Raw genomic sequence first — 23,331 nt, 5'->3', positions numbered from 1 at the left:
AGAAAAATCCAGCGGACCAAGACCCGAAACCCGAGTGAGCTTCACCTCTCTTCAGCTCACCCCATAGCAAGCTAGAGGTGACCCAGGCACAAAGCTAGCATACAGACACTTCGCTGAGTATTGGGGATTTATGAGAACATACCTTGCTGATCCTGACTCGGTCCGAAACTTGGCTTTACCGACTATGCCACATTCAACAAGCAATCTCACAATCATCAATCACACTATGATGATTACAACAATTAAATACATTTAAGCTCAATAACAAAGACATTTGCTCACAAGGGTATACATACACCACGCCCCCTGGCTACATACAAGCAATATTAAAAATACATAACTCGGGCAACTCAACTAGTTGCCACAACGGCCTCCCGGCGCCATCCCTGCTTGCATCCGGACTTGCATCATCTACACATGAGGTAAAATCTCATGAGTCATAAAGACTCAGTAAGGGTGCAATGCATGTAAATATGAATATAATCATGTTTATGTATGCCAATGCATGCAAATGAGGCTAGGCTCACACATCCTCACAACCCACTAAGGTTTGAGGCATTGACCTATCAGCCCCCACCACTAGTCCTCCTTATGGCCACAGGTCCACTAGAGCTTGCATCACACAAGATATAACCACTACATGCCAATGCAACATAAAAACATTATCAAACATATTTACCAACTTGCGAGGCCACCTCCACATGGGGCCGTCCCTTACCTGGCTCGAAGCCTCATCTCTACCTCGGCGAGAACGCTAGCCCGAACTCTGAGCTCTTCTAGGATCACCGCCTTCTCGGTCAAACCTAAAGGCAAACACACAAAACCCAACTCCATTAAAATTCGACATTAACCCAATGCCCTCAATTTCGCCACACATCGCAAAATCACCATCAACACTAATTCCAAACAACCAACCACGGCATACATCAGCCGTTTAATAATTTCCAAACAACCCCACCCGAGGGTTCAATCCAATCAATATTACACAATTTAGCATCTCAAATAAGGGAAATTAACTCGAAAAGAAATTTAATTAATTACCTTAACCAATTTGGAGGATAAATTCAAAAAAAATGCCCAACCCGGCAATGCCTCATGGGAGGCCACCTTGTGATCAAAACCCCATTTTCGAGCTTCTAGCACGCTTATCAAGCCCCAAAATACTTTCCAGACTTTCCCCACTTTTCCTGGAATTTTTCGAGATTTTCTCCTATTTTCTCATTTATTTTCCTTTTATTTCTTCTTTTCTTTTCTTTTCTTTATTTTTCCTCTCCTTTTCTTCCTTGGCTTCCGCGCGGGCACAGTGCCTTCTTCTTCTTCACGAATTCGGTCCGCCTGTACCCACGTATGGCTGCGGCCGGCCTTGCCAGCCTCGTCCAGCGCCGCCTCTCCCGACCGCTTCTTGCCGCAACGCCACCGCTGCCATCTGCCACCACCGGAGCCGACCTCCTCATATGCCTTAGCCGCTGCAACCGTCGGCCTCCCTTGCGAACCATGCTCCCATGGCCGACAGCACTGCTTCAGGCCGCCATTAACATCGTTGCAGCAGTGGCCGGCCACTATCTCAGGCACTGCTTCAACCTCTGCACGCCGCGACCGCCAGCGGCCACCTTCCTCTCTGCTAGAAGCACCGCCAGATGCCACAGCCGCCATGCCCACCTCTGATTGCCTCCAGCCAGCACGCGACCACTGCCACTTGGCGCTGCTATCGGCCACATCCGGCCAGCCCTCAGCCATCCCATCTCTCGCGATCACAACCACTACTCGGGCTGCTGCTGTTTGCTCGGCCATGGCAACCATCGCAGCTGCTTCAAGCCGCTGCCATGGCCGAGAATGCTTGCTTTGGGCTGCCTTCGATCGGCCAGCTTCCTCATTCCGTCAATCTCGCCTCTCTCTCACAACTTCTCTCAAGCTCGGGTCCTTGCTCTCAGCTCCCTCGCAATCTCTGTTCCCTCTCTCTGTTTTGATTTCAAAATTTAAATTTTTGATGGCAGCGAGCTAGCGAGTCTCCTATATATATATTCACGCCTATATATATATATCCATATATAACTTAATCACACACTTAGCCCCCAATTTCTCAATAATTTCACTTCCCGATATCCATAATCCCACTTAAGGGATTTATTAATTGCACTCGACCCTCCAAGCCTTAATTAATTGCTCTTAAAGCACTCAAAATATTAATTTTTCCAAAATTAATAATCGACTTTTACTCGAAAATGTCAATTTCATCCCTATACCTGCACGGGACCTTCATTCCACCCGAAAATGCCTCAGAGTTTCCTTACTCACAAAATCGGACCACCCCTAGGGTCCCCTCAGCTTCCCGAAAGTCCCCTGCGACCATTCGGTATTGGCACCCACTCGGGCTTATACAGAATTTATTCCAAAAATTATTCCTGGTTGGACCGCTTCCGGCGTCATTAATCTCATCTCAAGATGCTCATCAATCTCTTGCCCTCTTCCCTAGACATCCAAGTCCTAAGGCACTCCCAGCCGCCAATTTGACAAGTTTCATTAATAAATTACTCGAAATTGACTTTTAGCCTTCTCGAACCACCCGAGGCCCTACCAAAATAGTCAAAACTTATTTATTTTCAATACCATGTAATACTGGGTATTACAGTTGCTCATATAAAAATAAAAAAATATAATAAAATATAAATGTAGTGTTTTGCTTTCGTGTACTATTTTCACTCTTTATTTTGATTTAAGTATTGTAGCAAGCTCATGGATCCACACATGCAATGAGGACTACCAGCAATATCCGAGTAAGCAACTGGATCTTTGTGCTAAAAAAAAGAATTTTTTTTTTTTTTAAGACACTCAGGTATTCCTTACACCCTTTTTCTTTAGTATTGTGCAAAACAAGTTAGGGGGTAAAGGTGTAATACCTGAAATTATTAGAAAATGGAAGATAGAGATAATTCGAAAATAATTGTGAAGTTTGAGAATTTTTGGGCTTAAAGAGAGCCCAAACAAATACAGAATAGGGTTATAGAATTACCGAATTGACTGCGGGCACTGCATCGAGGTATAGATTCCAAAGGAAAATGATACGATGTCATTGGGCATCCCAAAATAGTATTTATGACATTGAAAGAAATCAAATTGGGAACAATTTTCGGTACAGCTGCGGGTCAGGCTGCAAAACTGAATGATGATACGGGACTTCCGAAAAGTCAACGGAGACTGCAGGGGGCTCTGTTTTTATGTGAAGATCAACCCTGAAGTGGTTTTAAGATGAAACGATAACCCTGTAAAAAGACTGGGGCAAAAATGTACTTATCGAGTAACTTAGAGTTATTAATTTTAGAATTTCGGTATTTGAATCCAAGTGAAATTGATGTTTAAGGATGTAATTGCAATTGAGGAAATACTCAAGTGAAATGAGGGAGAAATTTGGGGTTTGATGTAATTTTTCCTTATTAATATAGTATATTAAGTAATATAATATATTATATTAAGATATAAATATATATATATATGTGCGTGTGTGTGTGTGTGGTGTGTTCACGTGATGGCCCATGGTTTCTTGGCCAAGAGATTGTGGCTTAATTTGGCCACTAGATTGAAGCAAATCTATGGATTAGAAACCATGGTTTAGAAATTAAAATAATGAGTTAACGTTTGGTAGTGTAACACCCCAAATTTCTTGAGCGTGTTATAACTTAGGATTTCAGGAATATAAAAATTTTTCATATCACAATAGCTGTCATACATCACACAATATCCCAAAAATCTAAATTTACACCTTCTCAGCTTAACAAATCCAATAATCAAATTGCTAAGACAGACGTTAAAATTTCGAATGCGGAAGCTAGATCGAACCTGATATGGTTCACAACCATAATACTTTATTTATCATAAAATTGTTCAAGACGTTTACAAAATGAATTACATGAACATCATCTCTCGCAAGATATAACTGAATGTCTTAAACATATTCAAAATTACATAGATTCACGCATAAATAAAAATATGCTAAACATGCTACAAGCAGTAATTTAAGCTAATTCTTCAGCTACCTCCTTTCCCTTATAGCCGCTCGTCGAACCTGGAACGTTTGAATATTCCAGGGACATAGTCCAATTAGAAGATGAATCTTCTAGTGAGAAACTCCAAAAACAGTTTATATCGATGCATGATCAGGTATAAAATGTATGAGAAGACAACGAGAACTACTCTGAAGTGCCTCGTGAACACGTCAGCCTCCTCCAACGAGAGCTTTCTCAATGGCGCATGCATAGCGCCTCTCGGGAGGTCCCTAATCATGTCACTTCAGCCCAACTTCATAGAACTCATGCAAGCACCACATCCATTGTGCCTTAGACTCACGGTCTTCCCCACGAGAGCTTTCTCGATGGCGCACGCACAGCGCCTCTCGGGGGATCTCCGACTTTTGCCCTCGGCCAACAATAAATAGGTACAATAGTATGGCCACACGGAATTTATAAATGCAACAATTAAAAAGCCAACAACATATATTTTTAGGAAGATTTAGTTCATAAATGCAACATAATTTCACGTAAGCGAATAATAAGAGTTTACGTATAAGAACTTCACGAAATACGAGTCATGCAATAGAAGTCTCTCATAAGAGAATAAAAAAATAGGATTTGGGGTATAGGAGTCTCACGGAGTCTCACCTTGTTGAGTTATCTCTTCGACGATATAATTTTACAGCAAACGGCCTAGGTTTCTGCAGAAAATATGTGTTTTGGTAAATCTAACCTCAAATATTTTTATATAGAGTTTAAGGGTATTAAAGTAGAGGCATAACTGAAAATTTGCATGTAAAAAGGACTCCTCACGCGCTCTCACGCGCCCCAAGAAGGATGGACACGCGCCCCCATGCGCAGCCATTATCCGGCGCGTGTAATTCACGCGCAGGCACCAGATTCCGAACAGCAACGTGTCGGTTTGGTATTTCGACCATATCTCCCTCGTTTTAACTCCGATTCGACCCCCGTTTGAACCTACGCGACCCTCTCTTCCCCCTCTACAAGATTATAAAAAAAGGGACTTATCTTGCCTTTTTGCTGACTGATTTTGGAGAATTCCGGCGAAGACCCGCAACTCCGACGAGGCTCGTTCTCCGCCGCTTCTTCGCCGCTTTCTTCCCGCCTTCTTGCCGAACCTTCTTCTCTCTCTCTAGAGAAAGCTCCTCCTCTTAGAGTGCTTCACTCCTCAAATTTGTTTGGAATGGTTTGAGAGCAACTCAAGGTGCCTATTTATAGAATCCTTCAACCAATGGTGTTATGCCACTTGTCACAATCTTAGCCATGGACTCCAAAGACTCAAAGCCATAATTGAGTGGCTTTTGAAATCCAAAACTAGAATTAATCCATCTTTTGAAATCCAAGCTAAAATCCTAAACTTCTTTCAAATAACACTTTGGCCCATATTTCAAGTTTTCAACTTTAACATTTCACCACCTAAGCGCATAATTTCATCATTCTTTCATTTGGATAATTTCTCTAATTAGAATTATACCCTCAAACATCAAATTTATCGAGATACTTAAAATCCCAAAATTATTAACTCAAAATTACTCAATATATACGATTTTTTGGAAGCCCTTTACCATTATTCGGTATTTTTAGGTTATAACTTAGCTTAACCGAAAACCATTTCTGATTTGATTTCTTTCAGTGCAATAAGTCTCACCTCGAGACGCTCGTTAAAATTATACCTTTGTCCTTAGGTATCTAAGCTCTAGGGCACTCCCTGCGACTGATTCGGTCACTTGTTGCCATTTCAAACATATTTTTTGGTATTTTAACTCACTTATAATACGTGACAATTTCACGAAAATATAGGGTGTTATATTCTCCCCCCCTTAAGAGAATTTCGTCCTCGAAATTTGAAATATACTCGAATTGATTGAAGGTTAAATAATTATGGCATTCTGGAATACAATTTCTGGAAAAAAAATTTCCTACTCTATTTCCATTTCCTCGAACAGATGAGGATATTTCTTCCTAATTGTTTCCTCAAGTTCCCACGCTGCCTCGTCATCCGAGTGCTTTCCCCACTGAACCTTCACTAACGGGATCTCTTTATTTCGCAATACTTGAGTTTGGCGATCTAAAATTGCTCTAGGTGACTCCGGGTAGGTCAAGTCATTCTTTAGCTCAATTGTCTCCACCCGAACTCTGAGGGTTGGATCTGGCACATGCCTTCGAAGTTGGGAGACGTGGAACACATTATGAATCCCGGACAAGCTAGGCGAAAGTTCCAATCGATAGGCCAAAGGTCCGACTCTTTCCACAATCGGATATGGTCCTATATACCTTGGCTTTAGCTTTCCTTTACCGCTTCCACGCGTCACCAAATGCTGGGGTGATACCTTGAGATACACTAGATCTCCCACCTCGAACTCTAGATCCCTTCTTCTTTGATCTGCATAAGATTTTTGTCGGCTTTGCGCCGCTCGGATCCTCTCTTGGATTACTCGAATCTTATCGGTAGTCTGTTGCACAAGCTCGGGCCCCAACATCTGTCGTTCCCCTACTTCGGTCCAACAGATAGGCGACCGACACTTCCTTCCATACAAAGCCTCATAAGGAGCCATCCCAATGCTGCCGTGGTAACTATTGTTGTACGCGAATTCTACCAATGACAGATGCTCTTCCCAATTCCCTCCAAAATCAAGGGCACAGGATCTCAACATATCTTCAAGCGTTTGAATTGTCCTCTCTGATTGCCCGTCAGTCTGGGGATGATAAGCTGTACTCAATTTTAGCTGAGTCCCCATGCATTCCTGCAAACTCTCCCAAAACCTCGAGGTGAACCTTGGGTCCCGATCTGAAACTATACTTACCGGTGCACCATGGAGTCGTACGATTTCCTTCACGTACTGCTCTGCAAATTTTCGTACCGGTTGATCCATCCTCGTAGGCAGGAAATGGGCTGACTTTGTCAACCTGTCTACCACCACCCAAATGGCATCATTGCCCCTTCGGCTCTTTGGAAATCCTGTCACGAAATCCATCGTGATATGTTCCCATTTCCACTCGAGAACTTCCAATGGTCTCATCAACCCTGCGGGTTTCTGGTGCTCAATCTTTACCCTTTAGCATATATCGCATTGTGCCACTCTCCTTGCCACGCTGGCCTTCATCCCAGGCCACCAGTAGATTTCTCGAAGATCTCAATACATCTTCGTGGCTCCCGGGTGCACGGTATACTTAGCTCTGTGGGCTTCATCTAAAATTTTCTGCCTCAACTCTCGAAGGTTTGGCACGTACACTTTACCCCGAAATCTAAGAATGCCATTTCTCATCTCAAAATCCGGACTCTTGGGCTGGCCTTACTCATCTACCCATAGACGTATACGTCGATCACTCTCACTAGCCTCCCGTATCTCGGTCTCCAGATCCAGTTGAACCACCAGGCCAGCTACTAGGACAGAAGATTCCTTCGGCACTACACTCACCGTCATCAGGCTAAAAGCCTCAATCAACAGCCACTTCTGGGCCATCAACCCGGCCATAACAGTAGGCACAGTCCTACTCAAAGCATCAGCTACCACATTGGCACGCCCCGGGTGATACAAGATGGTGCAGTCGTAGTCTTTCAGGAACTCCATCCATCGTCGCTGCCTCATGTTCAACTCTTTCTGCGAGAACACATACCTTAGACTTTTGTGGTCTATGAATACATCGAACGTCTCTCCGTATAGGTAGTGCCTCCATAGCTTCAGAGCATATACCACCGCTGCTAGCTCCAAGTCATGCGTTGGGTAGTTCACTTCGTGCCTCTTCAACTGGCGTGATCCATATGCTATTACTCGACCATGCTGCATCAATACACAACCCAAACCAACCTTCGAGGCATCGGTGTATACAACATATCCACCGGGCCCACTAGGCATTGCCAGAACAGGTGCCGAGGTCAGTCTGTCTTTGAGCTCTTGAAAGCTTTCCTCACACTTTGCAGTCCATTCGAACTTGACCTCTTTCCGTATGAGCTTTGTCATAGGTGCAGCTATCTTTGAAAACCCTTCCACGAACCTTCGATAGTAGCTTGCCAATCCCAAAAAGCTTCGCACTTCGGTTACACACGTTGGCTGCTTCCATCTTTGAATAGCCTCAATCTTGGCTGGATCCACAGAGATTCCTTCGGCTGAGATCACATGCCCAAGAAACGCAACTTGGGATAGCCAGAACTCACACTTCGAGAACTTGGCATACAATTGGTGTTTCCTGAGGGTTCCTAGCACTATTCTCAAGTGCTCCTCGTGCTCACTCTCATTCGAAGAATATACCAATATATCATTTATGAAGACGATCACAAACCGATCCAGGTAGGGCTTGAACACCCTATTCATAAGATCCATAAACGCTGCTGGAGCGTTAGTTAATCCGAATGGCATTACAAAATACTCAAAATGGCCATACCTTGACCGGAATGCTGTCTTCGGAACATCATCTGGTTTAATTCTCAGCTGATAATATCCGGATCTCAAATCAATCTTCGAGAACACCTTCACTCCCTGTAGTTGATCGAACAACTCGTCTATCCTTGGAAGCGGATACTTGTTCTTTACCGTGGCCTTATTTAGCTGACGGTAGTCAATGCACATCCTTAGACTCTCGTCTTTCTTTTTCACAAATAGCACTGGTGCACCCCATGGCGACGTGCTTGGCCTAATGAACCCCTTATCAGTCAACTCCTGTAGCTGACTCTTTAATTCTTTCATCTCTGCAGGAGCCATTCGGTATGGCGGAATTGATATTGGCTGGGTTCCTGGCACTAACTCAATTGAGAACTCAATTTCCCGAGGTGGAGGTAGTCCTGGTAACTCTTCTGGAAACACGTCATCATATTCTCGTACTACTCGCACCTCATTGAGTTTCGGTACCTCTCTTTCTTCTAACTGAGCATAAGCTATGAATCCATGAGCTCCTCGGCTCAACAACTTTGCTGCCTTCATTGCCGAAATCATCTTTATGACCTCGGGGTCGCCTTGTCCCCGAAATTTAACCCACCCTCCCTCGGGTTTTCTTATGGTCATTATCTTCCTACGACAGTCTATATTGGCATCATACTTGGACAAGAAGTCCATCCCCAAGATTATGTCGAAGTCATATACTTCTAACAGAATCAGATCAGCCTGGAACCAAACATTACTCAGGCTAATTTCACATCCCCTCACCATTTCTGAGGACTTCATACTTTTTCCCATAGGTGTCGAAATCACCATAAGACACCCCATAGACTCGGTCTCTACTCTCAAACTCCCAGCCAAAGCATGCGATATAAAAGAATGAGTAGACCCTGGATCTATCAATGCATGCACAAGAGTATCCAAAATGAAGAGAGTACCTTGGATAACTGCAGGATTCGCCTCTACGTCCTCCTTGGTCAAGTTATAGACTCGGCCCTGTCTGGTCCCTTTTCCTTCTTCAATCTTTAGCGGCTGCTCTTTCTTCTTCGGGCAATTCCTCGAGATGTGCTCGTGTTGGTTGCAATTGTAGCAAATCACGCTCACTGGTGTTGCTGCTATAGCTTTACCTTCTTGGACCATTCCCTTCGAGCAATTTCTAAAAGTATGCCCGGGTTGTCCACAGGTGTAACAGATAATACTTTGGCCATAGCACCTCTTGCCTGGGTGCCTCTTCTTGCATTTAAAGCACGCCTTGCCCTTTTTCACGATCTTCCCATCCCGAGGTCCCATAGTTGAGTGGGATTTCTCTGATTGTCCACCAGCTTGAATCGTCGTGGCCTTTAGTTCTGCTACCCGCGTCATATTCTCCTCGGCGGTCATAGCCTTGAAAACTATGTCTGCATAAGACTCCACATGGACCAGGCTCATCAGCTGTTGAAATTCAATTCGCAAGCCTTGTAGGAATTTTCGTCCCTTCTCCACATCGTCCATCCCGTACAGCGACATATACTTGATTAACTGCAAAAATTCAGCCTCGTATTGAGCCACAGACATAATTGGCCCTTGGCGTAAGTTCATGAACTCTCGAGCTCTAGCCAACTTCCAGCAAGTGGGAAAGAATTTCCTGTTGAATAATTCCTTAAATCGTTCCCATGACATCTGGGGTGCCTCCCCCAATTCTACATCTGTCGCCAACCCTTGAGATCCTGTCCGGTTAGGTATCGCTCGCTGCATAGACCTCCACCATTGGGCAGCTTCCTCTTCCAGCATATAGGTCGCACACTCGACCTTGTCCTCATTCAAGATTCTCAATCTTTGTAGGATCTTCTCGGTCTGGTCCAACCAGTATTCACTGATTGCCGAGTCATCTGCTGGTTTTCCTCGAAACACTGGCGGATTTTGTCATAGATACCTCTCCAAGGAGTCTACTCTTCTTTGCTCGGGCTGCAACTCCAAAATTCGCCCAGCCATTCCTTCAAGGATTCTTTCAATCCTATCTATCCGGCCTTCACCGAGGTCAGCTCGTGCATCTCTTTGACCTTCCACACCACCTCCTGGGTGCAGGTTGGTGTTGCTTTCTTCGCCATTGCCTCTCTCGCGCCTGTTCCTTCTTGTATTCACCATCTAGCAAGTAGACAGGGCGGTTTATTAAATCATCGCGGCACGGTTCAATTCAAATTGAATAAGCAACAAGAGTATGCCACTAGATATTTTAAAAATCCTAACCTAATTCCCAAAACTTACGGTGGCTTTACTCATCTAGCCACATGCGAACTTTTCCTTAGGTTCGCTCTGATACCAACTGTAACACCCCAAATTTCTTGAGCGTGTTATAACTTAGGATTTCAGGAATATAAAAATTTTTCATACAATAGCTGTCATACATCACACAATATCCCAAAAATCCAAATTTAAACCTTCTCAGCTTAACAAATCCAATAATCAAATAGCTAAGACAGGCGTTAAAATCTCGAATGCGGAAGCTAGATCGAACCTGATATGGTTCACAACCATAATACTTTATTTATCATAAAATTGTTCAAGACGTTTACAAAATGAATTACATGAACATCATCTCTCGCAAGATATAACTGAATGTCTTAAACATATTCAAAATTACATAGATTCACGCATAAATAAAAATATGCTAAACATGCTACAAGCAGTAATTTAAGCTAATTCTTCAGCTACCTCCTTTCCCTTATAGCCGCTCGTCGAACCTGGAACGTTTGAATATTCCAGGGACATAGTCCAATTAGAAGATGAATCTTCTAGTGAGAAACTCCAAAAACAGTTTATATCGATGCATGATCAGGTATAAAATGTATGAGAAGACAACGAGAACTACTCTGAAGTGCCTCGTGAACACGTCAGCCTCCTCCAACGAGAGCTTTCTCAATGGCGCATGCATAGCGCCTCTCGGGAGGTCCCTAATCATGTCACTTCGGCCCAAATTCATAGAACTCATGCAAGCACCACATCCATTGTGCCTTAGACTCACGGTCTTCCCCACGAGAGCTTTCTCGATGGCACACGCACAGCGCCCTCGGGGGATCTCTGACTTTTGCCCTCGGCCAACAATAAATAGGTACAACAATATGGCCACACGGAATTTATAAATGCAACAATTAAAAAGCCAACAACATATATTTTTAGGAAGATTTAGTTCATAAATGCAACATGATTTCACGGAAGCGAATAATAAGAGTTTACATATAAGAACTTCACGAAATACGAGTCATGCAATAGAAGTCTCTCATAAGAGAATAAAAAAATAGGATTTGGAGTATAGGAGTCTCACGGAGTCTCACCTTGTTGAGTTATCTCTTCGACGATATAATTTTACAGCAAACGGCCTAGGTTTCTGCAGAAAATATGTGTTTTGGTAAATCTGACCTCAAATATTTTTATATAGAGTTTAAGGGTATTAAAGTAGAGGCATAACTGGAAATTTGCATGTAAAAAGGACTCCTCACGCGCTCTCACGCGCCCCAAGAAGGATGGACACGCGCCCCCATGCGCAGCCATTATCCGGCGCGTGTAATTCACGCGCAGGCACCAGATTCCGAACAGCAACGTGTCGGTTTGGTATTTCGACCATATCTCCCTCGTTTTAACTCTGATTCGACCCCTGTTTGAACCTACGCGACCCTCTCTTCCCCCTCTACAAGATTATAAAAAAAAAGGGACTTACCTTGCCTTTTTGCTGACTGATTTTGGCAAATTCCGGCGAAGACCCGCAACTCCGACGAGGCTCGTTCTCCGCCGCTTCTTCGCCGCTTTCTTCCTGCCTTCTTGCCGAACCTCCTTCTCTCTCTCTAGAGCAAGCTCCTCCTCTTAGAGTGCTTCACTCCTCAAATTTGTTTGGAATGGTTTGAGAGCAACTCAAGGTGCCTATTTATAGAATCCTTCAACCAATGGTGTTATGCCACTTGTCACAATCTTAGCCATGGACTCCAAAGACTCAAAGCCATAATTGAGTGGCTTTTGAAATCCAAAACTAGAATTAATCCATCTTTTGAAATCCAAGCTAAAACCCTAAACTTCTTTCAAATAACACTTTGGCCCATATTTCAAGTTTTCAACTTTAACATTTCACCACCTAAGCTCATAATTTCATCATTCTTTCATTTGGATAATTTCTCTAATTAGAATTATACCCTCAAACATCAAATTTATCGAGATACTTAAAATCCCAAAATTATTAACTCAAAATTACTCAATATATATGATTTTTCGGAAGCCCCTTACCATTATTCGGTATTTTTAGGTTATAACTTAGCTTAACCGAAAACCATTTCTGATTTGATTTCTTTCAGTGCAATAAGTCTCACCTCGAGACGCTCGTTAAAATTATACCTTTGTCCTTAGGTATCTAAGCTCTAGGGCACTCCCTGCGACTGATTCGGTCACTTGTTGCCATTTCAAACATATTTTTTGGTATTTTAACTCACTTATAATAAGTGGCAATTTCACGAAAATATAGGGTGTTATAGGTAGATTGAAGCAAAACCATGGTTTGGGAATTGGCCAATCTATGGATCAAAACCATGGATCAAAACCATGGTTTGGGGATTAAAATAATGGAATAAATCTTGGTGCCCAAGGCAAATTTTGCCTATAAATAGGCAAGCTTGCCATTTGGATTTCCATGGAGAGCTTAGAGCTTAGAGCTTGGATGAGAGCTACTTGGGCAATTCATAGGTAAGTTTATTTTTATTTATTTTTTTAAGCAATTTAGTTATTTAATTAATTTTGTTTAAATTAGTTTAGTAAATTATTTAGTTAAATTAGTAAATTAATTTGTTAGCCTAGTGAGTTTAGTATATAAATTACTAGGCCTTATTTCATGAATGTTGGTAGAAAAAGAGTGGAAAAATACTTAGGTTTGGTATTGTTGTGAATTTTCGAAGGATACGGTGGTTATGGAAAAATAGGAAAAATAGAGAAAATTGAGGAAAATTATGGAAAATCTTAGAAAATTAGATATTGACTTTCCTTTGAATACATATAATGTCTAGGGCATCTTTAAGTCTAGAGGTTGAGCAAAAGTGCATTTGGCACGTAAATCGAGGACGGACACGCATCTCGAGGAATCTAAAAAAATAGTCCAAGGTGAGTGATTACACTATCTGATGTACCCAAAAAAACGAGGCAGGTAAAGCGAAGCCGGGGAAAGAAAAGAAGACCCTCTTGGCCCAGCCGAGGGAAAACCACTCGGCATAGCCGAGTGGCCACGGCCACTCGCGGAAACCGAGTGGTCTTGGCCACTCAGCTGCGCCGAGTGACCAGGGCCACTCGGCAACCCCCATTCGGCCGAGCCGAATGGGGGGCCACTCGGCCCTGCCGAGTGAGGGCCACTCGGCATGGCCGAGTGGCCCACATCTCACTCGGCTAGGCCGAATGACCCCCACTCGGGTGGAAACCGAGTGGGGGGTCACCCGACCCCCAGTCGGGTGACCTATTATGGCGATCCAGCCCATGACCCTTCTCATTGACGAAAACAAATGGGCCCCGAAAATTTCGAAACGGGCCTCGAGATTCCCGCCGAGAATATCGCGAGATCCCTCTCTCTCATCCACTATAAAAATAAGCCCCGACTTTCATCACGAGGTATGCAATTTTGAATAATCAAAGTATACTTTCTTATTTTCTCTGGAGATTCTAACTTAAGCATCGGAGGGTTTGCGCGGGGACCCCCCACCCGCGTCCTAATAGTGCTCTCGTTTTGTAGGCCACTCGGTCACCAAGGCCACTCATCATCCTCAGGTCACCCGGTCAAGGCCACTCGTCATCATCAAGGTCACTCGGTCACCAAGGCCACTCGTCATCCTCAGGCCACCCGGTCAAGGCCACTCGTCATCATCAAGGTCACTCGGTCACCAAGGCCACTTGTCATCCTCAGGTCACCCAATCAAGGTCACTCGTCACCCTCAGGTCACTCGGTCATAGGCCACTCGGTCATTTTGGGTCACCTGATCATTTTAGGTCACTTGATCATTTTGGGCCACCAGATCATCAGCCCTATCAGACTATCAGATTTGGATCTTTATCAGATCGAATTGCTTGTCCAGATCCTCATCAGCAAAGAGACAACTCCCAAGACTCTTGCGTCTCTCCTCAATTAAAATAGATTATTGTATTTTGGCAACAACAATTGGCGCCGTTTGTAGGAAACGCAAGACAAAAAGTTAACTTAAGAATGGCAAACACTCGGGGACACCGACAAACTCTCTCTCAAGGCGTAGAGACACGCCTGCCACCGCGAAACTCTCAGCAACAGGGAGCACCTCCCACTATTCACAATTCTCAGCAACATCATCCTCCCCCTCATGACGCTCAAACGCAAGGAGGTGATCGCTCCGTTTCTCCAAACCAACAGATAGGGGATCAATCAATCCCACCTCCACTTAACATGGGCTCAGGATCACTCCCTATTGATCAAGCTGGGACCTCACGACAACCACCACGTACAGTCCCGTGGGAAGAGTACGAAGCATTAAGACAACAACACGTTGAAGGCATGCAAGCACTACGAGACATGGCTGGTGTACTCCAAAGTATGATACCCGGAGGGACGTTGCCAGATACTCTAAAAAAGTTTATGCCACCTCTTGAACCTCAACTCGAGGCAGGGGCTGATTCCTATCAAGAGGCTACTCCCGATTCACATTCACGATCTACGCCTCCACGCGAGGGTAGACCCAGGTCACCACCTCTAAGAAGGATCCCTCATTCCGTGCCTCGAAAAAATGAAAACCCAAGAATGGAAAATAGGACCAGAAGCCCTCAAAGGCGGAGGTATCACGAAACAGTGGCCAGTACACCAACAAGACATGACAACCAGACGACAGCTAGTATGCGTGGTGACATGAAAAGAGTAGTAGAAGAGGTGCTTGAGAAGAAAAAATTAATCCCGGCAACAGAAGAGCACCAGCATAGAAAATGTCCTTTTACTGCAGATATATTAGAAAGACCTCTGCCTCGAAAATTCAAGATGCCTCAGATCACCCCCTATTCCGGCAAGGATGACCCATACGATCATGTTCAGAATTACGAGTCGCTAATGATATTGCACGGATGGGATGACGACGTAATGTGCCGAGCATTTTCCTTAACACTATCAGGACATGCTCGAACATGGTTTAACAGCCTTCCCGAAGCTTCTATTTCATCATTTGGGCAGCTTAGAGTAGAATTTGCCAAGGCTTTTGTGATTAATAGTAGAAGAAAAAAGGATGCCACATATTTGCTCAGCATACGACAAGGGAATAAGGAGTCCTTACGTCAATTTGTGGATAGATTTCGCAATGCTACCCTTGAAATCCCAGACTTGCCAGCTCAAGTGGCAGTATTTGCTATGCTCCAAGGGACATGCCTCGCCTCTCTTCAAGAATCACTTTCTTTAGACCCTCCAACATCCTTGGCTGATTTATTTGTCAGAGCAAACCGATATATCCTTCACACTGAGATTATGAGGAATGTGGCAGGGAAAGAAGACAAAGAAAGGAAGAGAAAGGAACGCAAAGGGGAAGAAGAGCCTATTCGACAACAGGAAAGGAATAGAAGACTGGATGTCCCAAAACCTCATTTTAATCATTATACTCGGCTTTTACAACCCCGATCAACTATATTAGCCGCAGTAGAGGGAGAAGGACTCCTTAAACTACCCCACAGAGTTGACCGACCCATGGGAAAGAATCAGGGAGAGTATTGCAAATACCATCGAACCAGAGGGCATTCCACTGATCACTGTAGAGAATTGAAGAATCAGATTGAGATGCTCATTCGTGAAGGACACTTGTAAAGATATGTGAGACGTGATGAAGAAGAAAACAGGGAACCCCGACAAAGGGGAGATAAGCGTGATGGGCATGAAAGGCCAAACCTGAGACAGCAAGAGAGAGGAGGAGATCGTCGGCAAGATGCTCATGTAGACAATGAGCCGACCCAACAGGCCATCCACGTTATTTCAGGAGGGGAAACCCTAGGTGGGGACACATCAGCCTCCCGAAAAGCATACGGCCGTCAAGCCTACCAAGTTAACTTAGTAATGGAGGTAAGAGATGATGAAGAGCCAATCACCTTCGCTCCAACCGATCGAGGTGATATAATACTCCCACATGATGATCCCATGGTTATTTCAGCAGTCGTAGCCAAGCACCCCATCAGTAGAATTCTGGTAGATAGTGGCAGTTCTGTCAACTTGATCTATTGGAACTGTTTGAACAAATGCATTTATCTCACGACCGGCTGAAGAAAGTATCCTCACCTCTATATAGTTTCACTAGAGAAGCAGTTCCAGTTGCAGGATCAATTCAGCTGCCTATCACGTTAGGTGTGGACCCCCAACTCGTAACTCGACAAGCAAATTTTATGGTGGTTAAAACCTCCTCGGTAGCATATAATATGATCTTGGGACACCCATTACTCAATGATCTAAGGGTCGTGGTATCCTCGTGCTATTTGTTGATGAAATTCCCCACACCCACCGGAGTGGGACAAGTTCGAGGAGATCAGAAGAAAGCCCGAACTTGTTATGTGTCGTCCACAAAAGGCAAAAGAACTGAAGAAACCTTATCCATAGCCGAGAAAGCCATACATAAATCCTTGGAGGAAGGAGCCGCACGTAAACCTCAACCTGTTGAAGAATTGGAAACAGTATATCTCAGTGAATCAGATTCAGAGAAAGTAGCGTATGTGGGATCCCAGCTTCCGGAGCATATGAAAGAAGAAATTGCAAGATGCTTGAGAGAAAATTCAGACATATTTGCTTGGAAACCAAAAGACATGCCGGGAATCAGTCCAGAAATAATATGTCATCACCTGAATGTGGACCCCCAATTCAAGCCGGTCCGACAAAAGAAGCGAAACATTGCCCCTGATAGACTACACGCATTGGAAGAAGAAGTTGACAAAATGCTAAAAGCAGGCTTCATTCGAGACGTATTATATCCGGACTGGTTGGCCAATGTTGTTATGGTCCCAAAACCTAATGGAAAATGGCGTGTCTATGTGGATTTCACCAATCTCAATAAGGCATGCCCCAAAGACTCATACTCGCTACCACGGATCGACCGTCTTGTGGACGAAACGTCTGGATACCAGTTCCTGAGTTTTCTGGATGCTTTCTCAGGATACCACCAAATAATGATGTACCCCCCGGACCAGGAGAAGACCTCATTCATCACTGAAAAAGGGGACATATTGCTACCAAGTCATGCCTTTTGGACTCAAGAACGCCGGAGCCACTTATCAACGCATGGTGAACAAAGTCTTTAAAAAACTGTTGGGCGATACAATGGAAGCATATGTTAACGACATGATTGTGAAAAGTCGAAAGGACGAATCCCATGTAGAAAAACTAGCGCAAGTGTTGAGCGTCTTTAGACAATACAAGATGCGATTAAATCCAACAAAGTGTGCCTTTGGCGTACAATCTGGAAAATTCTTGGGATATATGATCATGCAAAGAGGAATCGAAGCGAACCCTAAGAAAATACAGGCAATATTGGACATGGAACCACCAGCATCAACTAAAGAAGTTCAGCGATTGACAGGGTGAATGGCAGCTCTTGGACGTTTTCTCTCCAAGTCAGCCGAAAGAGAGTTACCCTTTTTACGAACATTAAGAGTAGGAAAAAAGTTTGAGTGGACAAAGCAATGCCAAAAGTCGTTTGAAGCCTTAAAGGAGTATTTGAAAGAAGTTCCCCTATTAACACGACCAGAAACTGGAGAGACATTGTACTTATACTTAGGGATAAGTGATGAAGCCATAAGTGCAGTATTAATCAGAAAAGAAGGACAGGTGGATCGACCAATATATTATGTCAGTAAGGTATTGCAGGGCCCCGAGACACGTTATCCAGTGGTAGAAAAAATAGCATTAGCACTGGTAAATGCATCCAGAAAGTTAAGGCCATACTTCCAAGCTCATTCGATCATCGTACTTACAGATCAGCCCTTGCGGAGTATTTTGCAAAAGCCCGAATGTTCCGGTCGCCTTACCAAATGGTCCATCGAGTTAAGTGAATATGATATCCAGTATCAACCTCGACAAGCTATAAAAGGACAAGCGCTGGCTGACTTTATTGTGGAATGTACACACTCCGGTAAGGCAACAGAAAATGGACAGGAAGAATGGTTGTTGTTTGTTGATAGAGCATCTGGTTCACAAGGGAGTGGCGCTGGAATAGTACTCGTATCCCCCGAGGGAGAAACGTTTGAATATTCCATGCGGTTTGCTTTTCCGAGTACCAACAACGTAGCTGAATATGAAACATTAATTGCTGGAATGAGGACAACAAGAAAATTGGAAGTAGCACAATTGGTTGCTCATAGTGATTCTCAATTGATTGTGCAGCAGTTTCAGGACAATATGAAACCAGAGAGCAGATAATGGCCCGATACTTGTGCAAAGTGAAAGACCTAGCACAGACATTTCACAGTTTTCAGTTAACACAAATAAACAGATCACTCAATGGACATGCTGATGCTTTATCTAAACTAGCGTCCACTAAAGAAACAACCGGAAGAGCAGTATTTGTTGAAAAGCTTCATCAGCCGAGCATTGAAGAAAAAGAGATATCGTGTGTGGAGACAGGAGCAGATTGGAGATCGTCCTTCTATCGTTATCTCACTAACAATGAATTACCAGATGATCCACAAGAAGCAAGAAGACATAAGATGCGGGCTTCAAGGTTTACCATCATTGAAGGGATATTATATAAACGAGCTTACACTACACCTCTTCTCAAATGTTTAGGCCCCCAAGAGGCCGAATATGTCTTGACAGAAGCTCATAGTGGAGTATGTGGAGAACACTTGGGAGCAAGAGCCCTAGCAACCAAAATCTTGAGAGCCGGTTTCTTTTGGCCCACATTAAGATCCGATGCATTAAAGAAAGTCAAATCATGCGACAAATGTCAACGACACGCTCCAGTCCAATCTGCCCCAATATCTCAGTTGCAATCTGCGTTCCAGCCCATACCATTCGCTCAGTGGGGATTGGATATTCTGGGACCTTTTCCTCAAGTGTCTGGGCAAAGAAAATTTTTAATAGTGGCCAATGACTATTTCATCAAATGGATTGAAGCTGAGGCATTGACTGCGACTCCTTTAGAAAATTCTGTAACGACCTGGGAATTCAACTAAGATTCGCTTCAGTAGCGTATCCCCAAGCTAATGGGCAAGCTGAGGTCAGTAACCGAACCATATTACTGTTGGAAATGTATGCCCTAAAGACACGTTTTGTTTAATTTATGGTAATGATGTTTCTTTTATTCAGTTTATGGCACATATATTATTTGCATTTAATTGTTGGAAAGGTGTCCATGCTATTAAGTAAGTGATTCATGTGATGGGTCGTTCTTCACAGTTAGGCATGAATCATGGGTACTTAATAAGCAAGAAAATATAACTCTTGATCTTTTGATAGAACTGGGCATTCTATCATGATAAGATCATTGTGCAATAGATCCTAATGGAGGATGGCTTGCCTTAGCCAGTAAACAGTCCGTTTACTCTAATTGTACAAGCGCATTTGGAATGCGTAGAGTGGACCTGTGATAGAAGCTAATGACAAAGTACTAATTATCATGGAGCTAGTCTATCACTGCTACTACGTGGACGAGTACTCTAATACTTGAGTATTAGTTGGTGGTCTAGTGAACCTAGAGCTATATTCTTAGATTCATTGTAGGTGAGGTCTATCAAAGATCAATATCCTTTTGAGTTGGGAGTATGGTTTCTAATTAGCTAAGACAGACTAATACAAGATAGTTTCTGTGATTCACCCCCTTGTGATTGTCCAAGAATAATCGAATAATCCAGGGCCCTGGGAACGTGACTTATGAGTGTGTGCTTCTGGGTAGCTCCCAATGATAAGCAAGTACATTCGAGTAGTCACGGATTATTGGACTAGTGATCTAAGGATGGTAGAAGTCATTTAGAAAGGGTTTAGTACATTATTCCTTTCTAAATGATGGGTGTTACGTAGAGGGGTATTTTCGTCATTACACTAGTAGGTCAAAGACATGGCATATGCAAAATTATTCGTGGGGTCAGTGTTACCATATGGTGATAGTTGGAACACTTAGAATGACAAAATATAGCTACTAGGTAGCAGGGATATTTTGGTCATTTTAGTAGCCGTGAATAATTTGTCTTTTGGTCCCCGGGGTAGCTCGATGTAACTCATGTATTTTTAATACATTTGGCTTGTTGGATGAATTACATTAAGAGAGAATTATTTTATTTAGAATGGTCCATTGGGCTAAAATAAAATAATAGTTCATTAGGGTTTTAATTAATTAATTGGGCTAACCCAATTAGAAAATTAATTAAAAGATCTTGGCCCATTAGGGTTTGGCCCACTAGGGTTTTAACCCTAGGGTTCTCCCTATATAAATCTCTCTTTAGTTGTTTTTTTCATCCAAGTCGTTTTTCATTCTTCTTCACCGAAGAGAGGCCACGAGTTCGAGTCATACTCCGGAAGATCGAAAGGGGGCGTTTGAGTTCTGATGCGACGGAGCCGAAGGCTAGCAGGACAGCCGTCGTCTCCTCCACGCGAAGAAGCTCCCATCGCTCCATTCCGTCCGGTAATCCGCCGTAAAAGTAAGTCTCCTAGACTCTAACCAATACGAGGATCGTTTTTATTTTTAAAACGCTTCCGTTGCATGCTTTTGATCCTCGTTCATGATCCTTCAATTACATGGCCTAAAAACCCGACTTGAAGGAGCCAAAGGCACATGGGCCGACGAGCTACCCACTATTTTGTGGGCTTATCGAACAACTAGTCGGGTCGCTACAGGAGAAACTCCATTCAACCTGGTATATGGAACAGAAGCTTTAATTCCCATTGAAATTTCAGCTAAGTCCCCAAGACTAATGGCATATGAGGAAGAGGATGGCGCAAGAAATTTTGAAGCATTGAGAGAAAATTTGGATCTGATTGAAGAGCAGAGGGATAACACTGTCATGAAGATAGCTGCATATCAAAGAAGAGTAGCCAGTTATTTCAATTCTCGGGTGAAGAATAGACCCAGGAAAGAAGGAGATTTAGTACTTCGAAGATCTGTTGTAACCAACGCGCTAAGGGATGATGGAAAGTTACGAGCAAATTGGGAAGGGCCATACCGCATTCTAAAACTGATTGGCCCCAACACATGCATTTTACAGACTCTTTCAGGAGACACTATGGGGAAAACATAGAATTTGAACTATCTGAAGTTGTATACGAACAATGTATCTGAGAAAATATCTTCAATAACATAAGTCCTAAATGGGACCGTGGACGTAGGCGCATTTGGCTGAACCACGTAAAAATGCTTGTGTACGCATGCTTGTCATTTTCAGAAAGGAAACGATCGAGCCCGTTGTCCCGCCTATGGCTCGGCAACGAGGTAAATTACGATCGAGCCCGTTGTCCCGCCAATGGCCCGACAACGAGGTAAATTACGATCGAGCCCGTTGCCCCGCCTATGGCCAGGCAACGAGGTAAATTACGATAGAGCCCGTTGTCCCGCCAATGGCCAAACAACGAGGTAAATTACGATCGAGCCCGTTGTCCCGCCTATGGCCCGGCAATGAGGCAAATTACGATCGAGCCCGTTGTCCCGCTTATGGCCCGGCAACGAGGTAAAAACTACGATCGAGCCCGTTGTCCCGCCTATGGCCCGGCAATGAGGTAAAAACTACGATCGAGCCCGTTGTCCCGCCTATGGCCCGGCAACGAGGTAAATTACGATCGAGCCCGTTGTAACACCCCCTCTCCTAGAACTGCCCGAGAAGAGGTGTCACTGGGGACGATAAAATAAACCAACTGATAACTGAATTCTGATACCAATATTGTATATGTCAATTATCTGTAATAAGACTCTGAGTCAACAAAAACTGAAATCATAACTGCATCTAAGGGAAATCCCTAAACTGGAATATAAAATAAATCTAAACTAATCAAGCACTAACTAATAAACTAACAACTCCCAGACATCTTTGGTCTTGAGCGGCTCCACGTACACACACTACTGGACATTGCTGCTAGGCCCCACATCTGGTACTCCCCCACTAGAACCTGGAATGGTGAAGAGTACAAGGTGAGCTACAAAGCTCAGCAAGTAATAAACTGGAAAGAATAACTGAAGCTGAATCGAAGAATATCGATACTGATAAAAATACTTACTGAACTTTCACTAAGAGATATAATAATCACTGGATGGCATTTATAAGATGAAATGCACATAAACTGTAAACTAAATGCAGGTATGCAACTTTGGCACGTAGGCCCACATAACTGTAACACATACCTGACTGATCTGAGTCCTGCAAACATAAAAACTGTAAGCACATACTTTGGGCAATATGCCCCTAGCTCCCTGGTCGACATCAGGCGAGCAACTCATAACTGAGATATAATTGTACTGATACTAGTGGGATCCCCGCGGGCAAGCCGCCTGACGCGCATAATGCAATGCTCATATAAATGCTGGCACACGATATGTAGTGCTCCACATAAGTCATGCTCAATGCTCATACAATGTGTATGCCCATAATCTCACAAAATAATGCTGACCATGTCATAATGAACTGATAAACATGGTATATGATTTTTACTAGAAATATTGAGATTCAAATATTCTGAAATTTCTAAGTATAGGCATGGCATATTGGATTTTATGATATCTTGGCATAAAAATTCAATATTTGAATAATTGAATATTTATATTAAATTTAAAACTTGAATCAAGAATTTATTGGAAGCTATTTGGATGCCATTTGATACTATTTGGATGATTGAGAAAGTCTAAGGAAGCAATTTGAATGAAAAAGCAGCCATTTGAATGAAAGAAAATGATTTCAACAAGCTCATTCGAATGGCAGAAAACTCATTCGAATGACAGGGACTCATTCGAATGACAGAAGGCTCATTCGAA

The 23,331-nt window shown here is 43.3% G+C and overlaps 1 long non-coding RNA gene across 3 annotated transcripts; it reads right to left on the bottom strand.

Moving 5' to 3' along the window:
- Positions 1–3,896: 3,896 nt before the first annotated feature.
- LOC127792434 (uncharacterized) lies at positions 3,897–12,611 on the bottom strand. Of its 3 annotated transcripts, none has more exons than XR_008021128.1 (3): positions 12,093–12,611; positions 11,710–11,762; positions 3,897–4,060 (listed from the first exon to the last, which is right to left on the bottom strand). It is a non-coding gene; the product is annotated as an uncharacterized LOC127792434 (long non-coding RNA). The 3 variants fall into 3 exon arrangements; XR_008021127.1 differs by lacking the exon at positions 11,710–11,762 and adding an exon at positions 4,653–4,705; XR_008021129.1 differs by lacking the exon at positions 3,897–4,060 and adding an exon at positions 10,955–11,118.
- Between the last annotated feature and the right edge of the window lie 10,720 nt (positions 12,612–23,331).

This window comes from Diospyros lotus, chromosome 15 (assembly GCF_014633365.1).
Source record: "Diospyros lotus cultivar Yz01 chromosome 15, ASM1463336v1, whole genome shotgun sequence".
Lineage (NCBI taxonomy): Eukaryota > Viridiplantae > Streptophyta > Magnoliopsida > Ericales > Ebenaceae > Diospyros > Diospyros lotus.
This window is presented reverse-complemented; position numbering and strand designations above follow the sequence as displayed.